The sequence below is a fragment of the Zalophus californianus genome, chromosome 5, assembly GCF_009762305.2.
Source record: "Zalophus californianus isolate mZalCal1 chromosome 5, mZalCal1.pri.v2, whole genome shotgun sequence".
Lineage (NCBI taxonomy): Eukaryota > Metazoa > Chordata > Mammalia > Carnivora > Otariidae > Zalophus > Zalophus californianus.
The window spans coordinates 123,316,531-123,340,437 of record NC_045599.1 but is presented as its reverse complement, the minus strand read 5'-3'; the positions used below and the strand labels follow the sequence as shown (position 1 = coordinate 123,340,437).

The 23,907-nt window shown below is 40.7% G+C and overlaps 1 protein-coding gene across 2 annotated transcripts in view; it reads right to left on the bottom strand.

The window, feature by feature from the left end:
• Window positions 1-23,907, bottom strand: part of FYB1 (FYN binding protein 1) — a 162,219-nt gene that overhangs the window by 106,467 nt on the left and 31,845 nt on the right. The window lies entirely within an intron of this gene.

Genomic DNA, 23,907 nt, shown 5'->3' with positions numbered 1-23,907 from the left:
ACAGGGAGGAGGAGCTGGTGGTGGAAGCGGTGGGGCAAGCCCTCACATTTTTCTCGGTGACTTGTAAAGGTAGAGCTGGAATTGCAGACAACCCCAGCAGCCAGCCTTGGGTGGTGAGGGGTAATATAGTCAGAAGAAGACACCTGGCATGACTGGGGTCTCTCTGGGAGTGTTGCTTGGCTTCCCTCAACACAGGTGAACTCGGCCATTGTCCCGCAGGAGGCTGGTCTAAGTACCTTAGCAGAAAACCTCTCTATCATTAATCCCTCTTGTATTACCTCAGGCACCTGTTGTGCTGGATCCTCTCCTCGCTCCTACTGTGTTCTCTCCTTTAGAGTGGATTGAAGTAGAGGAAGCAAGATAGTTCAGTGGCTGGTAAATCTCAGATGGTGATGGCCCATTTTCCAAATTCGGTGTCACCCTGGACTCTCAAGGTATATTGATCCTTTAGGCTTTTGTGTACCTTCTGTCTTTAAAGACCAGGCTTGAAAATCACCATCTTTCTACAAATGAGAGCCTTCGAACCTCTTTCTGGTTATCCTACTAAATAGCTCCTGCGCCAACACAGTCTTGACTTTGTCATGGCTTCTGATGGCTTACGCAAAACGGGTAAGGAAGTTCAATAAGACTTCCTACGTGTTTCTGAAATTTGTTCTGCTCTAAGTTTTTGACTCTTTGATGCTAATGGCATGGTGACAGGATGCAGAGAATATAGAGTCCGATGCAAATAGTACAGAACCACAAACAGTCCCAGAACCATTTATTTTGTTGCTCCGTTTTATAAAGTTTTTATAGCAGATTTAACTTACATTTGCTTGCTGTGTAATTCATGTAGCCTGAGTTAACTAAATATACCAAATTAGAGAACAGTCTCTCAGGAATTTACATTTTGACCAATGAACTTGTAGAGAATTAAAGTGTTTTCATAGATATCTTACTAGTGGCTTATTTGGATCTTAAGATAATATTTAAGTATTGACAATTATGCAATATAAGTCCTCTCATTTTTCCCGGGCCTCCTACTCTGTCATCTCAAAGAGATCTTAATTTCATCTGCTATTTCTAGTGGTTATTCTATTTTTTTTTTTAAAGTAAGCTCCACATTGGGGCTTGACCTCATGACCGTGAGATGAAAACCTGAGCTGAGATCGAGTCAGACACTTAACTGACTGAGCCCCCCAGGTGCCCCTGGTTATTCTATTTTTATATATAAGTAGTATAAACCAGCCAAACCAAACTTACTTTGTTAAAAACATATGAAATCTGAAGTAAAAATTCTTGGTGGCTGAGAAAGATGCTGTTTGACACAGGAAAAAGAAAATAGAAATGCCCTGCTTCCTTTTTTCTCAGCCTCCACGTTCCCCCCCAGCACAGGCACAAAAACACAGGAGCTTGGACAGTGAGTTCCCTCTCTACACTTGACAAGAAGTTAGAAACCGAAAGTATATGGCCAACATGGAGTGCGCTGGGGTAGGGAGATGAGGCCATCTGTGGGGTTTTCTAGAAACTTCCTCCCCAGCATGTGAAAGTTCTATGAGAAGAGAACTGCTCAGAAGAGGAAGGTGTTGGCAAGCTGATCAAGACAGGTTGCCGCAAGGGATCGAGAGTGTGAATGGAGAAAGTAAAATTAGACGTAAGAAGTGACGGGTTATGGAAGATTCCAGAGACCTCACTCTACAGAATATGGCAATGTGACTCCCTTCCTCGTATTCCCCCCTCCCATTCCTATTCCATCTCTCCTTTTGAACTTTGAAGAAAATGCATTCAGTATTTAGTAATCAGGAGTGAACAGTACGATCACCTCACACCTCTTACCTCACTTCTCTCTTATAAGTCACAATAACAAGACTCTGCCATGAGATGAGCAATTTCTCTCGCCTTTGTCACTGTGGGGCTCTTTAGGGCAGGTTGCACCCTTTCTCATTAAAATTGTGATGCTCTCAATTTCAAGCTTTTCATGGTGTAGATCCTGCTTTTAACACCAGCTACCCTCTTCCCCCCACCCCCCGACCCCTCATCTTTCCAAGGTGTTTCATGGCTTTTAGCTGCTCTGGGTTTTCAGTTATCTCTTCCTTCATACATTGCTTCATTTTCTTCTGAGAGTACTGGTGACTCCTTGCTAATGTGCCAGTGGTTCTAGTATGTGACACTTTGCCAATATCTAGTTCAAAATCTGTGCTTAATTAAGATCACTCATCTCAGGGTACAAATGACCTCAATATCCCCCCCAACTGTGTACACTTGTATAATTAGCAAAAAATGCTGGAGTTTGGCATTCTATATCTGTTACTAATTCTATTATTAGAACTAATAATCTCATTTTTTAAAAAGATTTTATTTATTTATTTGTCAGAGAGAGAGAGAGAGAGAGAGAGAGCACAAGCAGGGGGTAGTGGTAGAGGGAGAGGGAGAAGCAGGCTCCCGCTGAGCAAGAAGCCCAATGCAGGGCTCCATCCCCAGGGCCCTGGGATTATGACCTGAGCCAAAGGCAGATGCTTAACCAACTGAGCCACCCAGGTGTCCCCTAATAATCTAATTTTAAAGCAAAATTTCACACACGATATCTTATTTGATCCTCCCAAAGCCTGGTTTATTTCTATTGTCAAAGAAGGATAAACTAAGCTCGAGCACATGGTAGAAAAGAGAACTAAACTGAGGTTTTCTAACTCTAAATCCCATGTCTGCCACAATACACCATAGGAATCATGATTTTCTTTCCTTCTCGTATGGTTACGATTTTGAATTTGAATCCCCAGCTCACACAAGACAAATTTCTTATACTGATCCAAAAAGTTTTCCACCTAACCCTAATGATTTAATCATGGCAGACGATGTGTTAACACTTGTTCTACCCACAGTTGTGATTGTGGCAGATCTGAGATGAGCAAGGAGACAAAGCAAGACAGGGGACATAGGGCTCTAGGCCAATACATCCATTGACTTTATAACATCACAGGCAATCTGAGAAGGGTGAGAGAAGACAAAGACAAACAATTCTGCTTGCTTTATTTTTGATGTTTGGTCTGTGTGTGGGGGCTGGGGGTGGTACATTTATAGAGAGGACTATATTAGGTCTCTTTTCCCCCCAAACAACTGCCCCCTAGAGTCAGTGAGATGAATCCTCTATCTGGCCATTCAGGGGTCTGGGGCAACGTTAAAGTTCACCCACTGTTCCCCTAGGGTAGTGTTTATTATTCATCTGGCTGCTGCAGGAAGTTGAAGGGTGTGAACTGATATAGCAAGGGAAGGAGGCTATGATTTGGGAAGGCCCATGGCAAAAATCAGATTTACAGCAAAGAATTCATATAAAATAACTCCTTCTGCCTGGATAAAATAATAATGAAAAAAAAAATACCATTAACATCTATGGTTCATTCAAAGAACAGAAATAAAAAATTACACACACCAAAATCCCTTCTTATTTTATGATTTTTAAAATAGTGTGGTTTTCCTAAAGAATAAAGATACTACAAAGAGAGTCACCTATTATTTTAAAATAACTATTTCCTTTAACTAAAATTTTAACCACCCATTAGGATGGCTATCATTAAAAACAAAAACCAAACCCACCAGAAAATAACAAATGTTGGTGACAAATGTGGAGAAATCGAGCCTTTGTGCATTGCTGGTGAGAATGTAAAATGGTGCAGCGACTATGGAAAACAATATGATGTTTCCTCAAAAACCAATCCAGCAATTCCACTTCTGGGTATATACCCAAAAGAAGTGAAAGCAGGGACTTGAATAAATATTTGTACACTCATGTTCACAGTAGCATTATTCACAGTAGCCAAAAGGGGGAAGCAACCCACTTGTCAACAGTGGAGGAGTGGATGAGGGAAGCGTGGTATATACACACCATGGAATATTATTGAGTCTTAAAAAGGAAGGAAATTCTGATTAATGCTACAACATGGGTGAGCCTTGAGGTCATTCTGCTGAGTGAAGTAAGCTAAGTGTCACAAAAAGACAAATATTGTATGATTCCACTTATCTGAGGTACATAGAGTAGTCAAATTCATAAAGAGTGAAAGTAGGATGTGGTGACCAGGGGCTGAAGGGAGGAGGCCATGGGGAGTTAGTGTTTACTGGGTATAGAATTTTAGTTGGGGGAAAATGAAAACATTCTGGAGATGGTTGGCATTAACGGTCGTCCAACAGTGTGAATATACTTATGGCCACAGAACTGTACATTTAAAAATGGTTAAAATGGCAAATTTTATGTTCTGTATATTTTACCACAAAAAAGTAGTAAAATTAGTTAAGCAGTATCTGAAAAATGAGTAAACAAAAACTCTTTGTAAATGATACAATTGCTTTGATATTGTACCACAGTGAGACATTTTCTTTCTTTTTACCTCAGTTTTAGTGATTGGAAGAGGAAAATGGAAGTGACTCAAAATGGTAGAGAAAATGATCTTTCAACAAGATCAAGCTTATATGTATACATTCTATGGTCCAGATGAAATTGTGTTTGATCGAGAATATTTTTAATGACTTACATATAAATGTGGCAAAAATGTAAAAAGGGACCAATGTCAAATTTCTAATATAAATAAAAACAATAAAAAACTACTTGAGAGGTATAACCACACCTCACTGACTAAAGTCATTTTGATATTCCATGTTCATGAATTGCAAGAATTAATATCATTAAAATGTCCATACTACCCAAAGCAATATACAGATTCAATACAATCTCTATCAAAATTCCAGTGGCATTTTTTCACAGAAATAGAACAAACAATGCCAAAATTTGTATGGAACCACAAAAAAAATAGCCAAAGCTATTTTGAGAAAGAAGAACAAAGCTGGAGGAATCACGCTGACTGACGTCAAACTGTATTATAAAGCTATAATAATGAAAACAGTGTGGTATTGGCATAAAAACAGACACAGAACAGAATAGAGAGCCCAGAAATAACCCATGCATATATGGTAAGTTAATTTATGACCGAGGAGTCAAGAATATACAAGGAAAGAATAGTCTCTTCCATAAATGGTGTTGGGAAAATTGGGACAGCCACATGCAAAAGAATGAAACTAGACCACTATCCTACATCATACATAAAAATTAACTCAAAATGTATTAAAGACTTGAATGTAGCACCTGGAAACATAAAACTCCTAGAAAAAAACACAAGCAGTAAGACCTTGACACAGGTCTTAGCAATGACTTTTTCAGTCTGACACCAAAGCGAAAGTAACAAAAGCAAAAATAAACAAGTGGGACTCATCAAATTAAAAAGCTTCTACAAAGGACACCACTAACAAAATAAAAAGGCAATCTACTAAATGGCAGAAAATATTTGCAAGTCATACATCTAATAAGAGGCTAATATCCAAAATATATAAAGAACTCATACAACTCAATAGCAATAAACAAACAAACAAACAAACAAAAAACCAATTTAAAGAATGGGCAGAAGATCTGAGTAGATATTTTTCCAAAGAAGACATATAGATGGCCAATAGACACATGAAAAGATGCTCAACATCACTAATCATCAGGGAAATGCAAATCAAAAGTACAATGAGATATCGCCTCATACCTGTCAGAATGTCTATTATCAACAAACAAACAGACAAACAAACAAAAACACCAAAACCACAAGAGATAACAAGTGTTGGCATGGATGTAGAGAAAAGGGAACCTTTGTCCATTGTTGGTGGGAATGCAAATTGGTTCAGCCACTGTGGAAAACAGTAGGAAGTTTCCTCAAAAAATTAAAAACAGAACTACTGTGTAATTCAGCAATTCTTTCTGGGTATTTATCTGAAGAAAATGAAAACACTAACTGGAAAAGATTCATGCACCCCGATGATCATTGCAGCATTATTTATAATAGCCAAGATATGGAAGCAACTTAAGTGTTCATCAGTGAATGAATAGATTAAAAAGACTATAGTATATATAAACAGTGAAATATTATTCAGCCACAAGAAAGAATGAAATTTTGCTCTTTGTGACAGCATAGATGGACCTCAAAGGTATTATGCTAAATCAAATAAGTTAGTCAGAGAAAGACAAATACTATGTGATCTCTCTTATATGTGGAATCTAAAAATAAATAAAGTAAAAAGACCAAGCTCATCGATACAGAGACTAGATTGGTGGTTGTTAGAGGTGAAGACTGGGGGTTTGGGAGAAATGAGTGAACTGTTTTGGTTTTCTTTAGTTTAAATAAATTGAATTAAAACACACACACACACACACACACACACACACACAGACAAGTGAATACACAGGTCTGCCACTGTGCCAGGAAGGCAACCCCCACCACACACAGAATGTGTTTTGATCACTTCTAGAACTCTCGAAACTCATCCTCACTACCCATACAAATAATCAACTGTGAGACAAATGATCCAATGGAAAGGAAAATGAAGCTGAAGGGAAGGAAGCTGAAGAAAAAATCCATTGGGATCCTGGATCTCTTCTGCTCTTATCCTCACATTTTCATTGATCAACTCCTACTAAAAGAATTACAGCAATTTAAAGTCAAGGTTGAGGTAACTTTTGGGGGGTACCCTGACTCAACATGGGTAAGTTGGATTGGAGTACAGATGATGGCTTCTCGTCTTTCTAAATTTTCTATCTTCTACAAACACTATAGTGGGTTGAATGATAACCCCCTCTCCCCCTCAAAAAAAGATATGTTCATGTCTCAGAAGGGTGAACGTGATCTCATTTGGGAAAAGGGTTTTGCAGATGTAATTAAGGATCATCTGATGAGATCATCCTGGATTATCCAGGTGGCACTAAATCCAGGGATGGGTGTCCTTCTAAAATACGGAAGGGAGAAAGGTCAGAGAGGAGGAGAAGGCCATGTGAAGACAAAGACAGAAATTGGAGTGATGTAGCCATAAGCCAAAGAATGCCTGGGCCCACCAGAAGTTGGAAGAGGCAAGGAAATGATATTCCTCCAGGGCCTTTGGAGGGAGCATGGCCTGGTTAACACCTTGATTTCAGAATCCTGGCCTCCAGAACTGTGAGAGAATACATTTCTGTTGTTGTAAGTCACCTCGTTTGTGATAATTTGTTGCAGGAGCCACAGGAAACTAACATGCCCACCTTTACAAAAGTCCAAAACGCCTTTGCGCTGTTTTTCTACGAATGTCTAAGTGTCTGCATGGATGAGGTTCACGATGAAGGGCACCGAGTCTTCTTGCATGATTACCTTTTCTCCCCCACCCTTTATTATCGCCCCAGAGCAGGCAATGCTGCTGGGATTGTCCCTGGCTTGGAAAGCCAGAGCGGGGAATGAGTTACATGTAGCAGGTGAGCTGTAGTGGCTTTTAACCTGCTCCTGGAAGCAAGGTCAAGGCACTGTTCTGAATGACATCCACGCATGGACTCAGCAATATTATTAATAAAGCATATATTGAGTTTATATACACAATGGGCTTGCCTGTTTCTTGTACAAGTAAGGAGGCCAGTTAGCAGAAGTAGAAAAACACGACAAGCCCTGAACTCTTCAAATCTATGAGAGAAACCAGCCACCAGCTTCTGATGAGGTTAATTTCAGTTTCTGAGACTTCCTATTGGATTTTTATCTCTGCCCAAACATATACATATTTGGTTTATTCCTAGTGGCTGGATACAGAAATGATTCCAACCTCCATCTCTCGGCACTCAGCAAGGATAGACATAAAGGCCTGGGACATATTTGACCCTGGGCTTTGATAAAAAGAAAGATTAAAATGGGTTAAGCAATTGCTTGCACTTAGCCTTCAGACCACTAGGTGTCAGTGTGGCTACTCCATGAGGCTGCCATAACTTTCAAGAGTGAATTTCCCCTGGAAACCAAAGAAGGGCCCTCTGGTTTGGGGCAGGAGCTGGGAAGCATATGAAGCCCCTGGTAGTTAAATGGATGGAAATGACAAGCAGGCAGCATGAATATGAGCCTTGAAAATAATTCCTCAAGAGAAATGAAATCCTTCCCAGGCTTTTCTTTTTTAAAACAGAAGGCTGACTTCTCCCAGGGGGTCTCTTGAATTCACTGCGACTCCTTTGATATTCGTGATCACTTTTTTTTTTTTTTGATCACTTTTAATGGAGGATTTTTAAAGATGTGGTTTTATTGGAAAGAACAAAGTCTTCATCTTGCCGCTCACCTATCATTTATCATTATTTTCTTGGGTATTACAATATTCGAAGTTTGTGCCTTGCCTTGTGTATGCACGTCTGTTTTGTCTACATATAAATCTTTTCTGACAGTCTTGCAACATAGAGAGTCCACAGCCATGACTTTGCCTTGCGTTCATAAACCCATCTATTTCTCTACATGGAATGGTCTCTACCTAATGCCAAAATATTTCAAGTGGCAAATATTAACGATCTATGATTCCGTATTAGTACACAATAAGTTCATATAACTCACACCAGCTCTCTGAGGTAAGTACTACTATTACCCTTATTTTTTAGAGAAGGAAACTGAGGCACAGAGTGGCTCGTGGCTCGCCCAAAGTCCCACAGCTGCTAGGAGGCTGAGTAGGAGGCCCATGCTCTTCTCTGAATTACCTCATTATAACTTTAATTAAAAGGTGGGGGGAGGGGAGGCCTAATGAATTCTTCAGAAGAGACAGAAATTCATACGCAAGGGCCAAAGGCTCCAACCGAATTTTGTTTCTAGTTACTGTGATTGTGAAAGGTTTCCTCAGATCATTTGTAGCCCTTTGTCACCGTTTGCCCCCTTTCGCCAGGATTCCTTCTGAGAGGTCAGGGTTGATGGCAGCGTGGCTTCCTGTCCCTGACCTGTGTAGAAATTTCACATGGATCCCCATGCCCAGCCAGATCTTCAGGTTTTGGGGGGGAATTGAAATTTGCTTCTCCTCATCAAAAGGATGAGCACACACTTGTCAGGAGCCAGGATGAAGGAAATCATCTATGACCAGTAGGACCACGTTTCTGGTTCTGTTGCAAGACCTCACTTAACACCAGCGACACCAGAGGTTGGAACAGGAACATGTGACAGGCCCTATCCCGTTACAAAACAGCGAGTGACAGAAGCACTGTTATCTGCTTATCACCCTTCTGGCTGCAGTGAGGCTGCATCTGAGTGTCCGATATCCACTTCTTCTGCCATTTTCCAGCAGAACTTTCTTGTAGTTATTTCAACTAGCAGAACCTATGCTGCCAGCATTTGGATGTGGCACCTTTTCCTGCTGTAAAAAGTTACACATTTATTTGAAAGAAGCCATTACCTGACTCCTGCAGAGTGAGGTGGGAGGGTGGCCTCATTTAGTGAGTCTTCCCGGGGCCAGGGGACTGCCCCCCACCCCCGCATTTTTGGCTGTTGTGTCTGCTCAGCCTGTAGAGTCCAAGAGCTGTGGCACTTTCAGATGCCTGGCAGGGGGAAGTCCAGGGGAATGGTTGAATGAGCCACACCTCCCTCCCCGCACTGGGCTGACTGAGACAAGTTAAGTTCTATTAAGTCCTCAGGATATTGAGTAAGAAGAGGGAGAATAAGGGGAACTAAAAAGTGTCTGTTCAGCCTGGACACTTCTGCTGACATTCCCACCAAGCATATGACATTTATAAGGGCAAAACACAAATGAGGTTCTCCTGCCTGTCACTCTGCCCCTGGCATATGAGGGGAGGACCTAGAAGGCTTTGGTTCTATAATCTGCCTGCACACCTGGGGCTGCTCACCTGCTGTCGATTTGGGAGCTCCACTCCAAGACGTGGGCTATTTGGGACTTAATTGCATCTGCCGCTGGGAAAATGAAATGGGTGCTGGACCATATGAGCTGAGGGGGTGCAGGGGGCAGAAAGCCCAGTGGTTTCACGCTTTTTTGCCATTGGTGAAACTTTTCTTCAAACTCTGGAAAAACTGGAGTATTCAAATTATAATCTATGGTGAGAAACTACCATTGGGATTAAGTGGGATTTTAACAAATTGTCGTTAAATTAAACTTCCTTACCTTCCTTGAATCAATCAATCCATCCATCCATCCATCCATCCATCCATCCATTCATCCATCCATCCATCAGCCATAAACAGTAAGCAGTACTGTGTGGGCCAAGCACTGTGCTGAAACTAGAATAGTGAGTAAGACAAGGTTTTCCTTAGTGTTTATAATCTTGTAGGAGTCGTGTTAGACACGGCCACTTTCCTCCTCAGAGAGTCTTTCTTCCCTTCCTCCACAGTAAGAATGTGTAAACCATGGTCCATGTGCCACATCTGGCCTATGGCTTGTCTCGAACAGCCTTTAAGCTAAGAATGGTTTTTACGTTTTTAAAGAGTTGCTAAAAAAAAACCCACAAACAGAAACAAGAAACAAGAACAACAACACATGACAAAGACCGTATGTAGCAGAAAATATTTACTGTCTGGTCCTTTGCAGAAAATGTCTGCCAATGCCTATTTTATAATAAGAGAAATCTTGTGTTTTAGCCAGGCATGCGACTACACAGAAGAGAACATTTTCTAGCCCCTCTGGCCACTAGATGTGGTCATATGGTGAAGATTTGGCCAATGGGATCAAAGTAGAAGAGATTTATGTAGCTCCTGGGAAGTGCCCTGGACCTGGGTCCTAGCCTGCTTTCCCCTCTGTGCTGGCTGAGATGCTGGGTGGGCCTGAGCCACTGGGGTTCACTGATGACTAGGGCAACACTTATGGATGGCAGAGCCGGAAGACAGAAAGAGCCTGGGTCCTGGCACCAGGGAGCAATTCTACTGTCTTGGATTTTGCTGGATGGTTATGAGGGAGGGAAAGGAAGAAAGAGAAGAAATATTAACTTTTTAAAGCCAGTCTTCTCTTTGTTTTTTCTCTCTCCCACCAACCTCCCTCTGATGCCAAAGGAAACAAAATCTCCCCAAACTCAGAACATGCCTTCATGAAATGCATCTCCTCTCTTCTTATTTACCTGATTAACTCCTGCTCCAGCCCCAAAGCACAGTGTAGATGTCATCTCCTTCTGAACTCAGTCTTTGAGATGGGGCAAGATGTCTTTGCTCTGGCTTCCGAGGTACCTTTTAGTTGCTGGAGACAAGTCTGTTTCTCCCACTAGAGCTTGAGCTCTTTAAGGGTGGGGACTATGGGTTATCTATCTTGGATCCATAGTTCCTAATACAGTGCCTGGCACACAGAAGGCACTTTATAAACATTGTTGAGTGAATTATTTTATTACAGGCCAAGGGCAGCTTCCTGGTTTGTGGGATAGTTACTTTTTTTACACATTTTTTTTTCTCCCGGAAAAGGTAAATCCAGCAATTTACACCTCTGGGGGATAGAAATAAATTTTGCTATGCAAAATGGGGGACAAGAAATGTACACATTTACAAAGATTATATTTAAAAATTTGAGTGTTTAAATTGAGTGGTAGCTATGCTTCTTGATAGTACCTGAAAAGTTTGCAAATTTAACAAAAATAAGTAAAAAGCTATGAGATGAGTTGGTAACATAAGGAAATATTTCTGAAATAAATGAAAATGTAGATACCGAAATCTATCTTTATATTGAGCTGATCTTATTATTATATAATAACACTCAATTTTTCTATTTTTATGATTCTTCACAAAGGAAGAGATATACAATAATTTATTATGTGATAACATGATAATGATGATAAAAATCCCATTTGGTTCTCCCTGCCCCATCTATGTTATGTGGCTTATAATCAATAAATGCAAAAGTAAAAGCACTGTTTCTGGCATAAGCCTATTTTACTGTATGCTCTGGAATACGTGTAACCATTCTTGTGAAGCAACAGATTAATGTAGGACTTGAAAGTCACTGTATAGCAGTAGTATTTTTCCCCCTTCATTTAGAGGAAAGAATACCAAATATGAGAGGCATATTTTTCTTCACATATAATCCCTCTTGAGGTGGTGTTAACAGAAGGTGGAGTTGGAAAGAATGACTTGCATTGTATTTTTTAAGGAAATCAATAATGTAATATTGGATTATTATTCGGGCATCTACTTTTCATTATTTTCATTATTTTTGTAGCTCCTCACTAAATCTTTTCATAAATTACGAGGAAACCTGAGTAATTACATAAAATAAAGTCATTCAAAGGTTTTTTAGCTCAAATGCTAGCTCTTACATTACATCTGCTGCAGAATTATAGCTAACCTCAATGCTTCTGGATATTTTATGAAACGTTGAGGACTCTCCCTTCCCCCAGCAAGAGCAATTCTAAGAAAATGCTGAAGGTCTCGATGAATAGCTCATTCTTTGTGGCCTTGAATACCGGACTTTTTCTTCCCCATTATGTGCAGCTCTATTGTGCAATGCAAGGGAATAAAATACCATAGGGTGAAAAATAGTGAGCTGGGGGGTTATGCCGTGAGGATGGAGGAAGTCAGCTTATTCAGCTCATTGCTACCTGCGTCCATATCTATTTAGAATATCAGAATTTCTGTCTTTACAGTCCAGGCAAATTCTTCTATTATCCCTATCTCACCCCATCCTCACCTCTATCCCAGGTTGAGAAACCTTACCCTATTTCTCTCTGGCTGGTATCATTACTACCTGCAGCATGGGCCTGTTTATACTTACGGCTGTCCATATGCTTGCTTTTCTGTTCTCGAAGTAAAATGTTGCACTATTGTTCTTGTACTTTAGCAATTATAATATTTATCTCCTCTTAATTTAAAAAAAAAATGACAGTTAATATTCTAGTTCTGCAGGTAGAGACATGAAGCCAAAGGCCGGTCGAGCCACCCTTCAAGGACAGGTGATCTGGTTCTGGTGGCTACGCCAGGGGGCCCTGTGCCATTCAAAGTCTCCAGGGACTTGTTCAGAAAACAAATCATGAATGTGTTTGTGAGGGAAAATGATTTGGCCTCAAGTTGGGTTTTAGGACCAACCTGCTGGCTTCCCTTTACATGAGGATCTGGAGGTAGTGTGAAGACAGATTAGGCAGCCTTCCCCCTTCTGCTTGCTCAGCAAGGGAGCGCATTTGGCAGGAGAGCCCAAGCTTTGCCCCTGCTCCCGACTCCTGAGCAGCAGATAAAGCCCAAATGAATCCACACCCTCCCGAAACTCGCCATTGCCCTGCTGACAAATGTCCAGTTGTCGGGACATTTGTTAATCGTTAAGCCGATCACAGCCTGGTCACAGGTTATCCGAAGTGTGTTTTCCTAGCGTGAGTTCACTCTCCGCTGTCAAAACTCGCCAATGCCCAGGCACGCTGGTAACTAGCATGAGAATGGACCAGGTAAAGAGAAGCCAAGAAACAGGTTCTGCCTGTTTTCTTTCACTTTAAACAGCTACTTCCCCTTTCCTCTCCTCATAATTCCTACCCACAAATCAGAGAAACATTACAACCTCCAAGGGGCAGGACAGGCTCCAGGTTCACGTGTTAAAAAAAAAAAAAAAGGTGGTTTTTCTCTACTTTCCTCCACCCTATCTCCTCCTGACCCCACCCTCCTTCCTCCAACCTGCTCTTGCCTTTTGCTTCTTGGGAAAGCAGAAAACTAGTGGAGGGACATGAAAGGTTTCTCCAACTCTCAGCTTCTTACATTCTACAAACACACTCAAAGTAAGAAAAGGTACAAGGACTTGAAGAACTTCCAGGGGTTCTGCTATGGGGGGTTTTGTTAACCGGCACGTCCTTTTGAGGAGGCCAGCAATTTTTGAGAAGTGGGCAGGCCAGACCCATGCTCGTTTCTCCCCTTCTCCTTCTGGAGGCTCTCGTTTCTTGAGCTGTGGTTATGCAGAAGAGCGGTCACTCAAGATTCTTGACTGTGTATAGCTAGCAGTAAAATATAAAATATATAAATGCACCCTTAATATGGGGATATCTTTTAGTGAACCTTATCTATCTATTTACCTATCCAACCACACACACACACGTATATTACATTGCAAATATTCTTTATCCATTATAAAATGTAAACAAAAATAGAAAAGGTGAGATTTTAAAAATATAATCTTTCTAACAATTTCCCTTCATGTCCAACAAACTGTCTTGAGCCTCCTTCTGTTGTATTCACTCCACTTTGGAGGCCGCTATTGAAAAGAATGGAGAGAGAAAACCAATGCACTAGAAGGTAGGCAAAGGGCATTAGGGATGTCAACAAAACCATGGTGTTCCCTACTGGCTGGTCCCACCCATTCAAGTGGGTTTAAAGTTCCTACTTTCACATCAAGCGCCCCCAAGCCTTCTGTCTGGTCTAAAGCCTGTCTCCCCACACCAGTCTGCCCCAGCTGCATCATCTCTACTGGATCCGCCCGCATGTTCAGTTCCGAGGTATTCACTGTTGCTCTCCTGCCCAGGTAACCACCTACGGGACATCTTCATCTGAATGTCCAACAGGCATTGCAGACACTCATTCACACGAGACTGAATGGTGAGCTGAGAATCAGCTTTAGACTCGCTTCTCTGACTCCTGTGTTCACATCTGCTAAGACCTGTCCTGTTCCTTCTGTGACTCACGGGCATTTTGAACCCCACTTACCCATCCTCCCCAGAGTGCTGCCTTTATCACTTCCTGCCTCTTTAACTGCAATGGCTTCTTATTAAATTGTTCTGCCTCTAATCCTTTCTTCCCAGGGCTGTCAAGCATGATCTTCCTATGATCAACTGGATCATGTCTCCCGTAAGTCCTCCAAGTGGCTCTCCAACCCTTCAGGAAACAAAAACCAAAACGCCTTCACATGGCACCAAGGCTTTCCTCCATCAGTCCTGGCCACATCACATCCCCAGCTGCACGAGGCATAGTTTCTGCTACTCTCATTCCATACCTTCTTCCCCTCCTTCTTCTTCACCTGGGGTAACCCAATCTTCTTTAAACTCCACTCAGAGATTACCTCCCCACCAAAGCCTTCTCTGACCCTCCCTTTGAGCTGTTCAGAGTGCCCACTGCATAATGTATAATATCTGGGTTCACTCGAACTTGCCAGGGGTAGGGCCCAATTCGTAATTTATCTGAGTCTTTAGAATAGGAGTCTCAAAGTTTAGCGTTCAGAAGAATAAGTGGAGGTGTTTTTAAAAGCGTGATTCCAGATTGAGGAGGTTTAGGGTAGAACCCAGCAATCGTGCTTTGTAGCCGCTTCCTCTCTCAAGTGATTCTCATCTAATTCATCCTAGGAGTTTAGGCAATGTCAGTGCTAAGGCCTATCAATAAATAGCAATGAAAGAAGGAATTCTCTTTCTCTCTCATCTTTCCATGCCTACTAAGCAAATGCACGAATGCGAGCTGAGGCAAAGATTATATTGATTAATGATAATGCTTTTGGAAGTGGGACTTTGGATGGACCACATCTGGGTGCAGAGATACACCTCACACCACGAATCTGGCCTGTGAACCTGCTTTTGTTGCCTATGTGTATGAGGATGTGTACACACACACATACACAAATTCATATAAATCATATTTATTAGCAACAATTAAAAATAGTTTTGAAAAACATAAAAAGGTAGGGGAACTCTTCCAGATTAAAAGATGCCAAAGGGACATAACAAAATGCAATAGGTACAGCTTGATTGGATCCTGGTTTGAACCAAAAACAAATTATAGAATAATTTTGGAACAATTGGAGAAATTTTAATATGGGCAATTAAATGATAAAGAAATTTTTGCTCTTCTTAGGTGTGATAATGGTATTATGTTTAAAATGGAGACTGCCCTTGTTCTTAGAAGAGATATGCTTACATTTTTAGGGATGATTGTCATAATTTGCACAACTTACTTTCAAATGGTTCAGAAAATCATTTATACATATACATATAATGTGGCCGGGTGTTAACAATTTGGTGAATTTAACTGGAATTGAATATAGTTGTCTGTAGTACTATCAAGCTGAGCTTTTCTGTAGATTTAAAACTTTAAATATAAAAAAATGAGGAACTGTAAAAACTAGCGCGATTTCACGTAAGCATTCAGATTTGTGGCTTTCTTTTGAAAAGTCTGATTTCTTAGTACAACAATTAGGTGGAACTTCACCTGGCCTTCATAATTTGCTGTAACTACTTGGCTCATTGAAATCACCTGCCTGGCCCCAGGAAGCATTTGATTTGCAAACCAAGAGTCCTTGAAATTCTGCTGGATTCTCTTCATAGGATTGTTTCTCTCTCTCTCTCTCTCTCTTTTTAGGATTGTTTCTCTTGAATCCAGTAAGACTGACCTAAAGTGCCTTTTGTTGGGGAAGGCCTTTCACCTTGAGAAGCCCTCACAGGAACCAGAAAACAGGTCTTGAGCTAGCCATGTAGGCTATGTCGGCTTTTGACCCACACACCAAGCCTAGTGCATCTCTTCCAGCAACCATAACCAGATCCGGATGAGGTGAAAGATCCAGTCAGCAGCAATGGGCGACTCTTAACTGGAACAGTCACTAGCCCCACCTTCTAGGATTTGGGGTCCTGATCACCCAACTCAGGATGAGCAGAACTGACCTTTGTTGGGACACAAAAATCAACCTCAGAAGAGTCGCAGTGAAATCAGGATAGAGACTATCTTCGGGAAGCCGCAGTAGGAGATGGGGAATGATGACTGATTTCAACTTTGTGTCTATGCTTTATTCATTTCATATTTAGAAAACACTTCAAACAGGACAAAATTCTTGGTGATGGGCCCACTGGTGATTGTTATATATTTCTTTACGCCTTTTTTTATGTTTTAAAAATTTCTCAAAAATGACCAATCCAAAGGTTGCTTTTGCCTCACAAGGGATAGGAAGATCTCCACAAGTGCTCCATGACATGGACATGCCAACTTTGGAAATACTGTCACCTCCAGCAATGTGCTGCCGGCCTTCATCAAGAACTGAAGGCACAGGAAGTGGAATCATAAGGCTCCAGTTTTCCTTAATACTAAGAGCCACAGATTTTAATTTTAAATCACCAGGGTCAACATTTTTTGATGTGGTATTTCCCCTTAATTCCCCAGCAGCTAAAAAAAGGGGCTAGCAGAGGAAAATACAAGACAAAAAATGTATGAGATCTTTTTTATATATATGATATAATTTCCCTTCTTTCTCTCTCTCTCTCTCTCTCTCTCTTTCTTTTTTGACTGTGGAAGCTAATAAAGCAAGATCCCTCACTTATGATGTAATCTTCTCTCTTTTTTTAATTTTGGAAGCTAATAAAATCTAAAAACACTGTAGTACTACAATGGATGACTCCTTGGGGATATAGTTAAATATAGCCTTTTCCCACTGTAAAATTAGAACGGTTCTTTCTGCTCATTCTAACCTCAGCAACACACGAAAATAAAATGGGATTGTATAGGGGCTTTCTTTTGGTGCAGCATCATGCAGAGCATCTCATTTCTCTGTGGACAGGGTGTGGCTGCATACAGGGACTGGGGTCAGTCCTGATCGAATGTCCCACCTCATGGGCTGAGCTGGGGCTGGGGCTGGGGATCTCAGGAATGGTGAACTGAGTCTTTTGGAGGACAGGGGCTGAAACTGTCTTACTAAAAGAAAGACTTAAGACACCAGTAGGACTAAGGACCTTCCTGGGTTGGGACTCAGTGTATATATATCATCCCTCAAGTTGACAAATGGAGACAACTGGCTGTCCGTGCATAATGCTAAGCTAATTTTTCCCACAGGCCCATTCTCCGCAGTGCAAAGGGAACGGCTGTGAGAGGAGAAAATCCGAGGAGAGGTCAGCCTTTGCCCAGAACCAAATGAGCAACTAACAGCTCCCCTGAGCTGTGTCAGTTTGCAGATGATCTAAGCAGAATGAGTTAGAGCTCTAAGCTCCTTTAAGTCTGACCAAGAGGGGTGAGTTTGGGGTACATCCTTGGATATTCACTTTTGATATTTGTTTGCCATAACTAGGTATATAATTTGACCTGCTCTATAAAACTAATAATTATAGCTACCTTTTATTGGGAGATTAACATATTCCAGGCAAGACACCCAGTCCTTTTTTTTTTTTTTTTAAGATTTTATTTATTTATTTGACAGAGAAAGACAGCAAGAGAGGGAACACAAGCAGGGGGAGAAGGGAAAGGGAGAAGCAGACTTCCCGCTTAGCGGGGAGCCCGATTCGGGGCTTGATCCCAGAACCCTGGGATCATGACCTGAGCCGAAGGCAGACACCCAAGGCTGAGCCACCCAGGCGCCCCGGCACCCAGGACTTTATATATATTACTAAATTTAGTCCTCACATAATTATTATACCCATTTTATAGATAAAGACACTCAGGTTTAGAAAGGTAAAATGAGTAACCTAAGGGGCTCAAGAGGCCCTTAAACTTAAGTTTGTGTGATGGTCCAAATCCACATTCTTAAATACAGCCAGTGACTTTCAAACCTGGCTTCACAATAGAATAATCTGGGGTACTTTTAGCAGATGCTGATGGTTAGGCCCATGTGGTCCAGTTAAAACACAGTAGTTGTGTGAGGCACCTGGGCATCTGTTTTCTTTAAAGCCCCTAAGTGATTCTAAGGGTCAATCAAGATCAAGAATTTCTGAATCACCTTATACTACTCCTAATATAACCTAGACCATCCTATAGTGTGGTAGGCAGAATAATGACCCCTCCCCCAAAGATGTCCACCTCCTAAGCCCTCGAACATGAATATGCCACCTTGTATGGCAAAGGGGAATTTGCAGGAAAGCAATTAAGTCAAGGATCTTGAGATGAGGAGACTATTTTGGATTATCCAGGTGGGCTCAACGTACTATAAAGGTCTTATACAGGGAAGAGGGAGGCAGGAATATCAATACCAGAGTGATACAGCCTGAGAAAGACTCCATCAGCTATTTTAGATTTGAGGACGGAAAGAGGCCATAAGCCAAGGAATACAGGCAGGCTTTAGAAGCTGGAAGAGGCAAGGAAATGAATTCTCCCTGAGAGTTCCAGAAGGATCACAGCACAGACAAAACCTTGATTTGACTCAGTGAGACCAATTTTAGACTTCTGACCTACAAAACTATAAGATAATAGATTTGTGTTGCTTTAAAACATGAAATCTGTCCTTTCTCTTATACTATAAATGATACAGTTATATGTCAGGCAATTTTACATATGCTCGATGGCTATCTATCCAACTGTCCATCCACTTGCCTGCCCATCCACCCACCCATCTATCCATCTATCCAGAAAACATTTGCTGAAACCTACTAATGGCGTGAAGCACGGATTGTCTTCTCCATTTCATTGATGGGCAAACACAGAGAAATTAAGAACTAAGGCAGGATTCGACTCCCAGTCTTTGGATCCCTAAATGCACTGTTGCTGTTTTTGTTTTTGTTTTTGTTTTCTTTTTTCTGTATCATGTTACCTCTGGAGTTTCTAATTACTAGAATCCCAGGCCCTGTGGGTAGGGATTCAGACATTGCTATAGCCGACCAATAGAGGAAATATTTTAGTGCATGTAGAATTTGGTAGCATTCTTTAAGGCATAAAGTTGGGGAAGTGAGTTTGCCCTCCATAGCCGTATGGCTGAGTCAGCCCTGCCAGATGAGTGTTTGGAGGCTTCTCCAATCTCCAACCTCTATAGCATAGGATATCTAGTAATGGTTAGGCCATATTTTGACCTCTTTGCTGAGAGTGGTACCTGTAATGACATAGGACCCAAGGTCTGAGAGTGGGTTATAGCAGATTTCAAAATGTTTAAAAGCTGTAGAAGACTCTTCCAAATGAAACCTGTGTTAAAATAGATATAAGTAAAAATCAATCTAGTAGAGACAGGGTTGTGTATGTGAGAACCTCTTTTTTCTCCTACCACGACCCTCAAATGTATCTGCTTGGAATTGCCAAGCATCCCAGCACTTTAAAATTATTAGGCTATAGTATTGGTGAGAGAGTGGGATGACTGATGGTCCTAGGCTAGGCATTATGAGGATGGAGCATAATCTTATACAAATATCTTTCCATCTTAAAAGGAAAATCTATTCAAGTTTTATATCCTGATGTTGATTGATATTGATTAGGAAGAGGAGGAAGATAAAAAAGATGAGGAGTTAAGAGTTATTGATCAAGATTTATGCACCGGGGGGAGGCAGTGTGATGAAACAACAACAACAGTCACTTAGCTCAAAGCGCAACAGCATCTGAATATACTGAGTACCTTTCAGGCTACAAGGCATTCTGTCTGGTGCTGTGGTCAAAGAGGAATAAGACAAAATCTCTGCTCTCAAGAAACGCAAGGCCGTTTGGAAGACAAACGACATATCTGGAAAATTCATAGAACAATGACTATTACAGGGCAGTGTGTTTCAAATGCCAAATAAGCAGGCCAGATGTGAGGAATTATTATGCATCAGAGTGACTCAGAAATGCTACTTGGGGCAGTGGTAGAATTGGGGGGGATGAGAGACCAGGAAAACAGTGTAAATACTGGGAGACAGAGTGCTAATCAGGAGTTGCTCCAAGGCTCCGTAATGCTCAAAATTCTTCTTACATGGATGGGAGGTGAACGGAGGTACGACCAAGTGTTTCTCTTTCATAGAGCCAGCAACTGGGGCAGGGAAGTCTAGGTTCTCACAGTCAGAAATTCCCAGCTGCACTCTGTTCATTCTGACCACATCACCATCAGCCTCGAGTTGGGGTGCCGTTGACACGGTGTCTACGTAAGGTTGGGTCACCCAAGTAGTAATAGACTTTTACATAGGTGGTAAGACTTGAAAAGTGATTGTAAAAAGTGATGCAAGATAGAGAGAAACTACAGGGACACAGAAGTATGTTATCAAACTGGTCTCTCCCTGAGCTTTTGGGGAATGGATCAGGGTACGTCAATTAGGAGTGATGACCTTCCTCTGAGCCAAAGATAAGAGTGGTTGAAAGAAGGAGACTGAAAGCTGCTTGTTTGAGAACATGCACATACACACACATTTCCCAATGCCCTTCAGCGGTCAGTTTTAATTAAAATGGACATTGAAGTATTTACAAAAGGGACCAACTAAATAAAAACTTTCCTGATATTATTAGGCCATGTTACCTAAAAATATAAATCATATGACACTAAACACACTAATAAGCCACTGGGAAGATGAGTCAGGGCTAGTTTGGACACTGGTCTACCCATTCTCTTTGCAATAATCCACAGATGATGTGCAGCAGGTCTCAGAAATTGTATCCGTGTCCTGCTACCACGTATCCAGCCTCAGTCCAGGCTGCCAGCAGACCCAACCATCTCTTTAAAGTAAAATTGAATCCTCATTTAAAACCAGCGTAAGTGCAGCTTTTTAGAGTAAATATTTTATGAAACAAAACAATTTGTATGCAACTGGAGAGAGCTAGCAAATATTTGGCTGGGCAAATGAATGGTTTGGTTTATGAGAAGAGAGTAAAGGAAAACTTCGAAGTAGCCTCCAAAAAGCTGTGGGTAATTTAGTTGATTGGATGAAGAACCACGGTCAGCATCTTTAGTAGAGTCTGGCCAGCTTAGAAACAGGGTTCCATTTGATCTTTCTCTTCTTGAGTTAATCATTGTCTGGGGGCCCATTTATCTTATATCAGTACTCACCATAGTCTAGAGCAGTAGTTCTCAAACTCCCTGGTTTCAAGACCACTTTGCACACTTAAAAATTATTGGAGGGGGGCACCTGGTTGGCTCAGTCATTAATCGTCTGCCTTCCACTCGGGTCGTGATTCCAGGGTCCTGGGATTGAGCCCTGCATCGGGCTCCTGGCTCAGCGGAGAGCCTGCTTCTCCCTCTCCCTCTCCCCTGCTTGTGTTCCCTCTCTCGCTGTCTCTCTCTCTGTCAAATAAATAAATAAAATCTTAAAAAAAAAGAATTTGCTTCATTAATTAAAAATAAAAATATTGGAGGACCTCAAAGAGCTTGGGTTAATGTGGGTATTGAGACAATGTTCATTTATTTATTAATTCATTTAAAATAACAATAATAAATCATTACATATTAACATGAATAACACTTTTATGAAAAAATATGGTTTCCAAAACAAAAATTTAGTGAGAGGCATAACACTGTTTTACATTTTTGCAAATGTCTTTAATGTATGGTATAATAGAAAACAGCTGTACTCTCATGCTTGGTCTGCCTTCGGTCTGTTGTGACACACTGTTTTTGGTTGAAGAATATGAAGATATTGTCTCACACAGATATAGAGTTGGAAAGGGAAGACTATCTTAAAAGCCTTTCCAGATAATTATGTAGCCTCTGGAATATTCCACTGAATATTCATGAGAGAATGATAATGAAAAGGGTAAATAACACTGTAGTATTATTATGTAGATAGTTTTGACATTGTGGATTCCCTTAAAGGGATTCGGTGATTCTCCAGGGTCTTCAGACCACACTGAGAACAACTGTTCTAACCCTTCTCCCGGTTATATGCACCAGATTTGTTTCCAGGGGACATGGCCTTTCCTGCTATTTGTGATGATTCTTCAAGTAAACTACCTGTGGACTCCAAATGCATGATATCCAGTCTTATTTCTAGGTACTCTAACAGAATTTTCTACCTAGTTCCATAATAATTACCCCATCATTACATATATCAGTCTGATTTTACATGGGCTTTTGAAGAATCTGAGAAAAAGGTTACTCATCAAAATTGTTTTGTTTTTAATTGTATTTGTGTCTTTTAGTAAAATATCATTGATACTTAACACACTCAACTCCAGGCAAGGTTACATATTTGTTAATCTTAGTTAATTTATATATGCAAAAATATTTATTGGTTGTCTCTTATGGGGCTGTGTCCTAGGTAACGGAATTTTAAGACTGAAGCAAAGAGTTCCATTGTGCCAGGAAGCTCACAGTCCTTGAAGTACTAAGGTAATTACAAAAGCACACAGTTCATAAACAAAAACTCAACAGTTTAAATTCCTTGGAAGAAGAGAGGCCACTGTGGCTTGTGGGGCAATGGAACTGCTTTCCTGTTCATATGACAACGAAGGATGGGGCAGGAATGATGACTGCGGGAAAGCCAGAAATGAGGAATGAGGAGGGGATCACGGATAACACCCCAAGGAACGGCTTTTCCTTTCACAGTCAGTGCAGATCTTAAAAATATTTTTCGTGAGAAATGAACAAAGGTGACATTTTTACCCTTTGGGCTTAGAAGCAGGTCGGTGCACATTTTGAAAATAAATGTCTTGGCTGATTTGATGCAGATGTCAGCCACAGCTGTCTAAGCAGGGGCAGAGGGGGTGTCAACAATTTGCCACAGATTTACATTGAGCATTTTGGCAGAATTCATGAAACGAAGACTGCTTGTTTGTAGAATAGTTTGTTTCTCTTTCTGCTGCTTAAATCTTTGCTTAAAAAAATGCATGTTATGATGCCAGATCACTGAGTATCTGTAAAGAGCCATCCTTAGTCTATAAACACATGTTAAACATTTTTGAGCACTTATTAGGCACCAGGTGTTATGCTGAGTGAATAAAAGATGAATGAAACCCTAACTTAGGATAGCAACTTATTTACAGGAACTTGTAGCTAATATATTATCAGCTGCTCTCAATTACATCAAATATATTACATATTTCTCAACAAAACTGTTGATGAGCTTCTAGAGAAGTAATGTCCAATAGGATTTTTTTGTGATGTAGAAATTTTCTATATCTGTGCTGTTCAATATGGTAGCCATTAACCATCTTCCGTTATTGGGCACTTGAAATGTGGCTAATACACCTGAAAAACTGAATTTTAAATTTTATTTGATTTTAATTAATTAAAATTCAAACAGCCACATGAGGCTAAGAGTTATAGTACCAGACAACACAGTTCTAGAGGATAAGAACTGTACAATAAACCTTTGCTTTCTAAATCTGTCAGACACATAAATTCTAAGCATGTAATAGGATTTTAAATGATACTTTTATATTAAATGATATTACTCATATTGCTATTAAGGCTTAAATCTGGGTTAATGAGAAGATAATACTACTTACTTTACTCTGAAGTTAAGAATAGATTTAAAAACAGCCATTAGAAGATTTATGGGACTAGATCTCTAATTTAAAGAGACAATATGTCTTGGAAAATCTGCTGGACATTCTGGACTTTCAGAGACTAAAGAAG